This window comes from Microcebus murinus, chromosome 6 (genome assembly GCF_040939455.1).
Source record: "Microcebus murinus isolate Inina chromosome 6, M.murinus_Inina_mat1.0, whole genome shotgun sequence".
NCBI lineage: Eukaryota > Metazoa > Chordata > Mammalia > Primates > Cheirogaleidae > Microcebus > Microcebus murinus.
The window spans coordinates 79,433,960-79,445,584 of NC_134109.1; positions in this window are offsets into that span (position 1 = coordinate 79,433,960).

The window sequence follows — 11,625 nt, forward strand, 5'->3', positions numbered from 1 at the left end:
GTGGCTCACACCTGTGATCCTAGCACTCTGGGAGGCCTAGGAGGGAGGATTGCTCAAGGTCAGGAGTTCAAAACCAGCCTGAGCAAGAGCAAGACTCCGTCTCTAATTTAAATTGAAAGAAATTAATTGCCCAACTAATATATATAGAAAAAATTAGCCAGGCATGGTGGTGCATGCCTGTAGTCCCAGCTACTTGGGAGGCTGAGGCAGGAGGATTGCTTGAGCCCAGAAGATTGAGGTTGCTGTGAGCTAGGCTGATGCCACGGCACTCACTCTAGCCTGGGCAACAAAGTGAGACTCTGTCTCAAAAATAAAAAAAGAAAAGAAAATTGAAAAGCTCATCAGCAAGCCCTGTGTTTTACAAGTGTATAAACTGAACCAGTTGCACAAACATTTTGGAATAGGCAAGTGAATGGATCCTGGCATGGAAATGCTTTAATCGTGATCAGAGGCTAATCAGCTTTCTTTTCCCTAAGAAATCCTTTGACATATGATTAAGTTGTCAAGGTCTCTTTTACCTTTTATATCTAGATTTCTCCAGCCCAAGTCCTCTAATGTTATTGTTTTCATAACTCTGAAGCCGTTTCCTGTCCTCTGCATAATTGATCCTTCTCACCACTTTCTCTGCCCCCAGCAGTGATGGTAGTGTTGTAGGCTAAGTAGCAGTACTAGAACTTACGTTAATATTGCTTATACTTGCAAATCACTTTCACATATGTTGCCACTATTTTACACAATTGTAATCCCTGCTTCAAGCAGCATCTTTCAGACTGGTGAGTCTCAAGTACACCAGAGTTGATTTTCAAGTCTCTATCATTTTATTTTTGAAATAGTGATCTCCAACATGGGCAGAGAGAAAGAACAAAAAACCTGCTCCTCCTTGGCTACTATATTAGTCAGGGTAGGCTAGGGTATGCTGTAGTAATAAAGCAACCCCCAAATTCCAGTGGACACAGAAAAGGTTTGTTTCTCTCTTATGCTACATGTTCATTCCAGGCTGGCTAGGGGCTCTGCTCCGCATAATCACTCAGGGACCCAGGGTGACAAAGGTTACACCATTTTGTAGTTGTGCTTTCAGAATAAGAGGCCTCTCCAGTCACTGAGACAAGGAAAGAAAGAGTAAAGAATAGCACATGGGTATTTTCTGCCTCAGCCCAGAGGTGACACACATCATCTCTGCTTGTATTTCATTGCTCAGAACTTGTCCCATGGCTCACTTAATATGCAAGACTAAATACAATGTTTAGTGAGCACTGCTGTCTCTGCCTTAATTACATTTCTCATCTTGTCTATGTTTCCTCTGTGGGACTGCCTGTTTTCTACTTATCTGTGTGTATATACAGTTATCTTAGTTTCTGAGATTTCACTAGGACAGGATAGCAACTATGTGCTGCTGTTGTGCTGTGGTTTCCTCCTCCCATGCCCGGAAGACATTTCTCCTTGGTCATGGCACTCTTTTCTGCTAGGCCTAGATGTAGCATCAGAATCCTTCCCAATACAGGTGGCTGCCAGTTTCACAGCATCTTCACTGGAGATGACACTTATCTGACATTCTCTGCCTGAGGAATTTCACTGACCCCCTGGGCGTGGAACTAGCCTGCCTGGTTCCAATCTACACGACTCCACTACTTTCTTCAGGGATGGATGGGACCAGTAACGGCATGATCATTTTTGTTATCTGTGTTGTTCACAAACACCTAATCTCAGGACTCCAGTGTCACCATCATTTTCGGGTCTGCTATTTTCCCTTTAACTTTTACCACTTTGATCCGGGTAAGAACAATCAAAGGAAACTTGACTTCCTTCACAGCTAACATGGGCTTCTTACCCATTAACTGAAAGAAAAGAAATCTTTAGGGTAAAAGCAAGAACACAAGTCCTTCTCCGCCAGGACACTGAAACGAATCAGCCCCCAAAATGAATCAGGACAAAAAATAAATTAGACGACTGCTCCTCTCCAGCAGCCTCCACGGTTTCACAGGTCACTCCCCTAAACAGAGAAAAGGAATCTGTCTTTCCTTCCTTCAGTGACATGGAACAAACAGAATGTCCCTCATAAAAGTAAAAAAAAATAAATAAATTTTAAAAGAAAATTTCAATTTCCTTTAGGGTTAAACAAAGTAGGATATCAATAGGAAAATCCAGAATGTTCTTCCCCTCAGCCATTAAAACTCTGCTCACGATTTTTCTGTTTCTTGCAAGCTTTATCTGGAGCCCCTGGGGTCTCTGGTAAGAGATGCTTCAGCAAATAGAGAAGTTGGGGCAGGCTGCTGGCTTCCTTGTGTTTTTTTCCTCTGAGCCATTTCCCAAAACTTCTTAAAGTCCTCACGTTATACAAAGTGAAGATTTGTTCTCTCTGCACCAATAGTCGAGAAGTCTCTCCCAACAGGAGTTTTCACTACTGTTGCTGTTTGGAATCGGCTCAGCAGACGTAAACAGGGTCATCCGGGGCCAAAGAGGGTGGGTGTTTAGTTTTAAAGCTCGGGGTTAAGAGTGAAAGCATGTGACTCCAGCCTGGCCAGAAACAGAGAAGCCTTTGTGCGCAGCCAGCGAGCGAGTGGCAGTCCTGAGGCTAAATGCAGGGGGAGGGGAGAGAACGCTGACACAGGTTGCAGGGGCTGAGAGGATCCCACTGGAGGGAGATTAACTCTTTGTTTCAGGCTCCCGGGCTTCCACAGGGACAGCTTCTGTTTGTGGCTCACAGTAGAGTGAAAAAAAAAGAAAAACCTTAAAAAAATAGAGTTTGCAAAGGGACACACATGCTCCTGCAGCAGAGAGGGACGGGAGGCAGACCAGAGCAACTGGAAGCAAGAGCAATGTCCGAGGGGAGTTTTAGGTAGTTTATCCATAGGACATTCTTGGAGTCCTCTCATCCACAGTGCCTGGCCCACTGCTACACACACACACACAGCACCCTTCTGCTCCGGGGTGGCTGGGACGTCCCGAGGAGAGAATGGGCAGCCTGGACCACACCTCCCCCAGGTCCTCCACCCCCGGAGAGGAGGGTGGTGGTTGGCAGGGCACTGCTGGAGGGAAGCTGGCAGGCTGCTGACTCAGCCCACCCTGGCTGTGCCCTCAGGCACCAGCAGCCTGTTGGCAGTGTCCCTTACCAAGGTACTCGGGACCCACAAACGCTTGGCGAGCTTGGGCTCTGCTCACAGCCGACACTGAGCAAGGCAGGGGTGGCCCTCAGTCTTCCCGCCTGCCCCAGGGCCCGCGTGCCCTTTCCCCAACCCCAGCTCAGCCCAGAAATTGCTGCATTGAACCTTACTGAAAGGAGCAAGTCAGATTTCCTGAAAGTCTGTAGAATGTGACTTCCAGACTTTGGCAGGGGGAGGAAAGGAAACGAGGCTCATTTTGCCACTTAAAGCTGGTCCCGTGGGACCACGCGGGAGTAGTTCAGAAGAGAACAGGGCAGTGGACGGCACGCCTTGCTGAGCGCCACGCCGCGCTCCTCCCATGGCGATTCTTCACGTCTTCCCCCCACGCAGATTGCCGAGCTCCTGGCAAAGCAAGGTCTTTGCTGGATAGTGGGGCTACTGTGGTGAATGAGACAGACCAGTGCCTGCCCACAAGGGGCCTTCAGTCCATTCAGATGGGCAAAAAGCCACACACACAATAATGTCCTTTAGCGGTCAAGAAAATGGTGGCTGCTGGTGGTGAGAGGTGATTAGGACATTTGCTGGTCGTATTTGTACAAAGTCCAGTCTTACAGTTGGAGTTCAGTTTCCCCAGTTGGTGAAATGTCATCAGCTCTTCTCCACATTTCATAGAAGAATCACCAAAATTATATATCTGGAAATGGCCATAAGCTGCAGAACACTGCAGCAGTACCCAGCCCTGGTGCTCAGGCAAGAGGATCACTGACACCAGCCTCGATCTATTGGACTCAGGGGCTAATGAATTTCTCTGTGGTTGCTGTTTAGAACAGTACCCAGCCCTCTTGAGAGTGTGTGTGTATTCAGTACCTATGAAATTGGCGCCTGGGGCTCAGGAGCACTTGGCAAATGTAATGGTGTGTTGGAAATGACATTGCAACCACGCACTGAGCCCTCTCCACTTCAAAGACAGAATCACTGGGCAGAACCCTGGGCTCACTCAGGTGCAAAACAAGAAGCTTTCATCAGGGTTGCCCAGAGCTCCTGGGCCTTTGCCTGTGTCAGCTCCTGGGTCTCCCATGCCCAAGGCCACATTCTCCTGCACCTCCAACCTCTGACTGCTCCTCACCAGCTCATTCTGCACGAACCTCTGAGACTCCTTGATCAGAAGCCCCTTTTTGAGTTTATGGAAAGGCATCCCAGGTTAATTGCCCCACTTTGAGCTGGGGCAATGAAGAGTTGCAAAGATAACTGTGGCCACAAATACCCCCTCTCTGGGCTGGGGTTGTAGCCTCTAAAAGGGCCAGACCATTTTCATAGCTTCGATCTCCGAGTGTGCAGACAGGAAGTGCACATCTCTGAAATCAAGAATGCAGTGCAAGGCCGGGCGCTGTGGCTCACGCCTGTAATCCTAGCTCTTGGGAGGCCGAGGCGGGCGGATTGCTCAAGGTCAGGAGTTCAAAACCAGCCTGAGCAAGAGCGAGACCCCGTCTCTACTATAAATAGAAAGAAATTAATTGGCCAACTGATATATATATAAAAAATTAGCCGGGCATGGTGGCGCATGCCTGTAGTCCCAGCTACTCGGGAGGCTGAGGCAGAAGGATCACTCCAGCCCAGGAGTTTGAGGTTGCTGTGAGCTAGGCTGACGCCACGGCACTCACTCTAGCCTGGACAACAAAGTGAGACTCTGTCTCAAAAAAAAAAAAAAAAAAAGAATGCAGTGCAATAAACACAAGAGCCTCCAGAGATTGCACCATCCTCTTTCACAGAACACAGGGTGAAATGTACAGGAGGTAGAAGTCATTCCCTGCAATAGGAGGAAAGTCAGGAGCAGAATGAGCAAAGAGCTTCCTTTGGTTTCTAAGTTTTTGCAGTACTTGTTCTTTTGCTTTTTCCTCTGCATAAAACCACAATCTTTAAACCCAGGGACCAAGTAACAGATTCAGAACCTCAATAATTTGCCTGAAATCTTAGCCTGACATCTTATACCAAAATTCTTGAGTCTGTGCATATAAGGTGCCTTTCCCAAGGAGAGGATCTCTGTCTTATTTTAGTAGAATCTCAAAAGAGTTTAAGATCCAACAAAAAAAACTGCTGAATACAATGCTGGGTAAGTCACAGACATGGTCTGGTCTTGTCCCATTGACAGATGAGGACACCAAGGACCAGAAAGGTGAAGTCAACTTCCTTGCCCAAAGTAATTCAGCCAATAATTGAGAGTCAGCTTAAAAACGTCATCTCCTTAATCCCAGTTGGGTGGGTTTTCCACTGTTCCACACCACCTGGATTTCTTGTAGGCCATAATTTTGAGGGCAGGGACCATGTGGCCTATTTCTTTCAAATCTCTGCACTGAGCTTAGGGTGGTGCCTTGCTCCTGGTAAGGGGCTCAGTTGGTGCCATTGATCCACTCAGTGGACCTCATCTTCTCAGGGACAGGGGCAACATTCAAATGCTGGTGACAGATCCACCTGCAGGGTAGCATGGGGGCAGGAGACCTTTGAATGGCAGCAAAAGCAGTAGCCAGACAAGACATCACTTACTTTCACACTCCCTTTAGGGCAATTCCAATTCCAATTCTAATTCCATCCTGAGCCTTCCTTATTAGGAGGGCAAAATCTTCTCCTAGGAGGCAGGAGATTAAGGACAGAGTGAGTGGTTGGCTTTAGTGGTCCAAAGGAGTGTCATTTACACAGGGATTGGTTCCAAGACCTCTTGTAAGACAAAAGTCACATGAGGCGAAAATTCCTCTTGAAAATCCTTTAAAACACCCATGAAGTACAAGGAGCAGACATTATCACTTCACAGGCAATCCCAACCAGCCTGCTTTTCTTCCAGGTTGGAAGGGAGTGCTGATGCCCCGGTTGAGCAGCAGAGGGAAACCCTGGCTAGCATTTAGAGCCCTATTGGACCCAGGAAACTTACTTATCTTTGAGTGTGGTGAGATGTTGGTGTGACGTGAGGCCAGGGAAGGGCTGTCGGTCATGCGTGTTCCCACATCACGCTCCCTCCAGGTACCACGCACTCATCAAGCGAAAAGGCAGGAGACTGGCAGCTGCACTGTGTCGCTATATGTCAGTATGTCACTATAGGTGTTCCCCCTTCTCTTTCCCTCTCTCAGCTGAGCTTACGCAGTTGGCTTTGCACAAATTAAATGGGTGCTTCAGGAATCTGCACCTTAATACCAGCACCTCCTCATGTTGCTACCTTGGGCTGCCACTCCCAAATTCCTGACCCACAGAAACTGTGAGATGATAAACGTTTGCTGTTTTAAGCTGCTACATTGGGGGGTAATTTGTTGCGCAGAAGGGTAGTTGGAGAGGCAGGCTCAGGAATGAGCCGGTAGGGCAAGTTTTCCAATGCAAGCGATGGGATTGGGTCTGCCACTTAGAAAGGTCCCCTGGCAGCATAGAAGACTGTGCTGTGGCAGGGGCAAGGCTGGTCAGGAGGCTCCGCAGTCGGTCCAGGCAATAGGACTTGCGTGAAGATAACGAGAAGAGACAAGCAGAGAGATGATAGGTACAAGAGACCATTTCCAAGTAAGAAAATGGTTGGAGCTTATTGATCAACTGCCTATAAATGATAAAAGTAATATTATTCATAATATTAATAGCTAACATTTACTGAAAACTTACTATATCCCAAGCACTATTCTAAGCACCTTACACATATTCACACATTCAATCCTCATAACAACCTTATCGGTAGGAACTGTTATCTCATTTTACAAATGAGGAAACTGAGGCACAGAAAGATTATGTGACCTGCCCCAGGTTCAAACTTGGGTGGCTGTGCCTTTAACTTCTCACTGTACTTCCTCTCGAGGGGATCAGAGAGAAGAAGGGGGGGTAGAGGTAGGACAAAGAGGAGCTTTTGGGGTTTCTAGCCGGGGCAGCTGAGTGCAGCCTTAACCAAGCTAGGAGAAGAGCACTTGAAAGGAAGATATTGCTGTCACCAATCACCTACTGATTCCCTGTGTGTCTCGTAGGAATTGCTCAATGGGCTCAACTACAACCCAGCAAGTACAATGTAGAATCACATCCGGACATGGCACTAGGCCCCACTTCTACCACGCTCCAGTAAAAATAAACCTCTCTGTCCAAATATAGAGTGGTTAGAAGTGCCGTGTTTTACAGGAGAAGAGGCAGTTATTTGGCATTAAAAATAGATAAGTTTTGGCTTCCTTCAAGATCTGGACAAGAGCAGTGCAATTTCCAAATGGAAACACAGATGGATGGGGCAAGTCCCCCTCAGACTGACTCAGCTATTTAAAGAGCCCAAATGGAAAATTACGTCCCTTTTCTGGGCCTCAGTTTACTCTTCGATAAGACAGAGAGGTCAGACAAGACGATCCAGCATCAAGTCAAGCTTCAACCCTTTATCAGGATAGGAACTGGAGTCCAAGGCTGGACCTCAGAGAGCTGACAACTCCCTAGATCATGGCGAGCGCAGCACAGGCAAGGTGGGTTGGCCCTTTAGTTCGCAACTCTAGAATCAGGAAGTTTTGTTTGTTTGGGGCTTTTGTTGTTGTTGTTGTTGAGACAGGGTCTTGCTCTGTCACCTGGGCTAGAGTGCAGTGGCATCATTACAGCTCACTGATACCTCCAGCCCCTGGGCGCCAGTGATCCTCCTGCCTCAGCCTCCCAAGTAGCTGGAACTACAGGCACGTGCCACCACGCCCAGCTAGTTTTTCTATTTTTGTAGACACAGTGTCTCCCTCTTGCTGCTCAGGCTGGTCTTGAACTCCTGGCCTCAAGTGACCCTCCTGCCTCGGCCTCCCAGAGTGCTAGGATTACAGGTGTGAGCCACTGTGCCTAGGCAGGAATAGTTTTTCCTGAGGATTTTCAGAACTCTGTTGATAGCTTTAAATTACCCTTTTGAGTCAGACACATTGTTAACCAACAAAGAACTGCAGGTGAGGCAGTCCCTACAACTAACACGCCTCCTGAGCTGCTACCTTGACCGGAGGAAGGGGTAGCGGGTGTGCATGGAAGGGGCCCTTTCCACCACTGAGCACCAGTGTTGGGCAGGCCCTTTGACATATCCCCTTTAATCCCGCAAGGCAAGCATAGCTATATTTTCCACGTGGAAGAACGAAAGCTGAGAGAGTTTACGAAACTTGCCCGAGATCATTCGGCTGGTAGAGGCTGGAACTGGAATCCGATGGATTTCAAAGTCCACATCTTTCCACCCCGTAGGGCCTCTGCTGCGCTGCTCACTGTGTCATCAGAATCACTCTTCTCAACCCCACAAGGGGAAAAGAAGTCATGAGCCAAGAGCCTCCAGGGTAACGCAAGACACCAGCCAAGAAACAAGTCAGGGGTCTTTAATTTCTTAACTGATCCCCTCGCTTTTTTTACTGCCCCTTGGCAAAGAAAAGATCAGCTTCACTTTAAATGGTTTTATTAAAAATTGTACCAATCGATGGGGGGAAAGATATGTACACACACATATATGCAGGTGCAGAACATAAACATAAAGCCAAAGACTCTGTACAGGTTAAAAAAAAAAAATGGGTCCCCACTCCTCTCCCTCTCCCAGAGGCAGAGAGCCCAGACCCCAGGGCAGCTAATCTGGGGATGAACGAAATGCTACATTCTCACTGGGTCTCCCCCGACAGCCCCTGAGGATCCAGGGACAGAGGAGAAGGCTGGGCAAAGCTCCCAGAGCAGGGAGAGGCACTGGCCACCTGCACAGAGAGAGAGACAGTACAGGCCCGGGACCACATGTGGCTCTGGGCACCTGGAGCTCAGAGGGGAGGTGGGGAGGCTGGCACACCAGTGGAGAGCTCAGCTTTACCTGCTGTTCCCGGAAGTCCCCACCAGCCCTAAGGCTTCCTAAGGGTGGCGGGTTAACCCCTTCCAGCCGGAGCATCCGGCCAGGATGGCCCGCTTCCAAGGGTCCTCACTCACACACAGAGGGACCCTGCAGCTTTTCCAGCCTGGCCTGGCCTAGCACTGACTTACAAAGCCCAGCAGCCACGGCCACTGAGTCCTCCCACTTCCGCTACTTTCCCCTCTCCCTACCCCACTTTCTGTCATGTCCCCCAAAATGATGACAAGTGCTCATTGGGGTAGTGTGCTCCTTGCTGACCAGGACAGACACAGTAGCTCCATAGCACCCTTCTCTGGAGGCTTTGAGCTGATGGTGGCCCTGGCTAGACTCTCCCAAACAACCCCCTGCTGGACATGCGCAGGTGGGAGCTGCCTGTGGATGGGCTGGGCCACACGGGGCAGTGAGACAGGTCAGCTCGGCCGCTCAGCCCCCCGGCCCTCCAAACAAGCCTGCCACCTAGCTTTGAACACAGACCCACTCCCCTGGGAGCTGAGGGAGGTCACTGGGAGGTGATCTTTTTCCATTTCAGATTGAGCAAGAGAAGGTCAGACTTTGAAACAGGCCAAGGCAGAGGGGCCAGGCTGAGTCCTCCAACCTCACGGGGGGAGTCAGGTGTCTGGCTGGGGGAGTTTCCTCCCCAGATCTGTCTACTAATGTCTAGAAACCCCTACTCTAGGGTTCTGAATCAGAAAAGCTATTTTGACCCTTCCCTTCTTCCAGGGCATTTCTAGGATGAGGAGGGAGGTTTCTAGTCTCTCTCCCAACCCCCACCCTCAGCGAGCCACAAAACCCCATGTCTTCAGCTGGTGAGAGGTCAGGACGCAGGTCAGACTCTCCCTCCCTCTAAATCTGATTGTCCACCCCTCACCAGAGACAGCTCTTGGGGGTGGGGGATGGGAGCCTGGGAGGGGGGAGGGGCACATCTCCCGAGGCTGGACTCCAGGAATGTTGAGGCCAACTCCCCAGGCAGAGGGGGAAGGGGCCAGTCTAGAACACTAGGCCAATTAAAAATCTTCAGCCAGGAAGAATTTCTCTCCTTCTTAGGGCTAGTTTGCCTGTTACCTCCTGGGTGATTAGAGGGGAAGGAGGGGGAATATAGGGGGGCTTGAATTTTGTCCTGGCTCACCTAAGATAGTGAGTTCCTCACTTTGCATAAGTCGGGGACAGTGCAGTCAGATCACCTTCCACCTAGCCCCAGGCTTGATGTTCAGGTGGGCTTGTCAAACTCTGGGCAAAGCTCTCAGGACACGCCACGTCCAGCCCAGGCCTGGCAAGGTGTCAGAAGCTGATGGCTTTGCCTCAGCGCCAAGGTCTAGACCAGGTGTCCTCAAACTACGGCCGTGGACCACATGCGGCCCGCCCAGGACATTTATCTGGCCCGCCGCGTGTTTTGGCCGAGGCTGCCTGTCCTGCTTAGCAGCCGACTCGTCCCAGGCCCACAGTGCGCATGTGTCGAATGTGCGCCACACTCTCCAACGGTCTGAGGGACAGTGAACTGGCCCCTGTTTAAAAAGTCTGAGGACCCCTGGTCTAGACCATTTTCTCTCTCACTCAGCTTAGGTGGAAAGTCTGCCAAGAAGGGTTAAAAGTGGCTGGTATAAACAAACCTGGTTTTTCGGTGTGTGTCACTCAAGCATACACCAGCAGCCTGCCTGTCAGAGCCTTGATTCAGGAGAGGGGAAAACAACAGATGTCCTTATACACACCATAAAATGGCGTGCAGACGCACAGGGAAGGCTGGATTTCACCATGGTCAGTGTATCCCGGAGCCAGTCCTCAGGCCCGGTCCCTGGCTCCTTCTCCTTGTAAGCAGGAACCCATCTTCTTAGCAGACAGACCACGGTACACACCCTGAGAATAGAGCTCTGGCCAAGAAGAGGTAATATCTCCAGAACATCTGAGCAGAACAAAACAAAGGCTTATGCGCATAGTTTAAAGTCCTTCCCCTGGAGGCTGCTGTTAAGCCCATAGCGCACCTCTGTGCAAATTAGGAAAGTCACCCCTTCCTCTGGGCACAAGCAGCCCCACGCAGGGGCACACAACTTAGTGAGCAGAGCACAGGCTGGATTTCAGAGCTCCCTCTGCAGATGCCCTTGTGCAGTGAACAACCTGCCCAGCAGCACATCCAGAAGATCAAGGTCTCCTTCAACAGCACTGAAGACCTCCTCTCTGCAGAACTGGAGGAGCTTGGGCTCGTTCAGATGTGAGAGTCTACTCTGGACTCCTCCGATTTCCTTGGGTGGCCCCAGGGCCTTATCTGCCCAGGGATGCCATCTTTTCTTTGGGCCTTGCTTCACCTTTAGCACCAATGTTGTCTTTTCTCACATATGCAAAAGTTATAAGTTAATTTCTAGGTGTCTGGTTAACAGATTCCTTTTGTCTGCTATCAGAGCTGCCAGACTGGCCGCTTTGACTTCCCTCCGTGAGCGCCACCGCAGGGAGAGAAGGGAAGAAGAGGCAGCTGAGGTCCTGCTGGGTTCCAGAGCACGCTCTCCTGGCCTAGCAGGAAGCTGAAGGAAGACAGGAAATGTGTCCCCAGCTTTGATGGTTCTGCACTCTAATCATTATCTTTTACGCTAAAAGTCACTTTTCAGCTGGCAAAGCCACCATCCTGGCTTCTTCCTGTATCCCACTAGGTGTGAAAAAGGAAGGGGGATATGGGGGAGGAGGTATGTTGTTTCCAAGGAAACC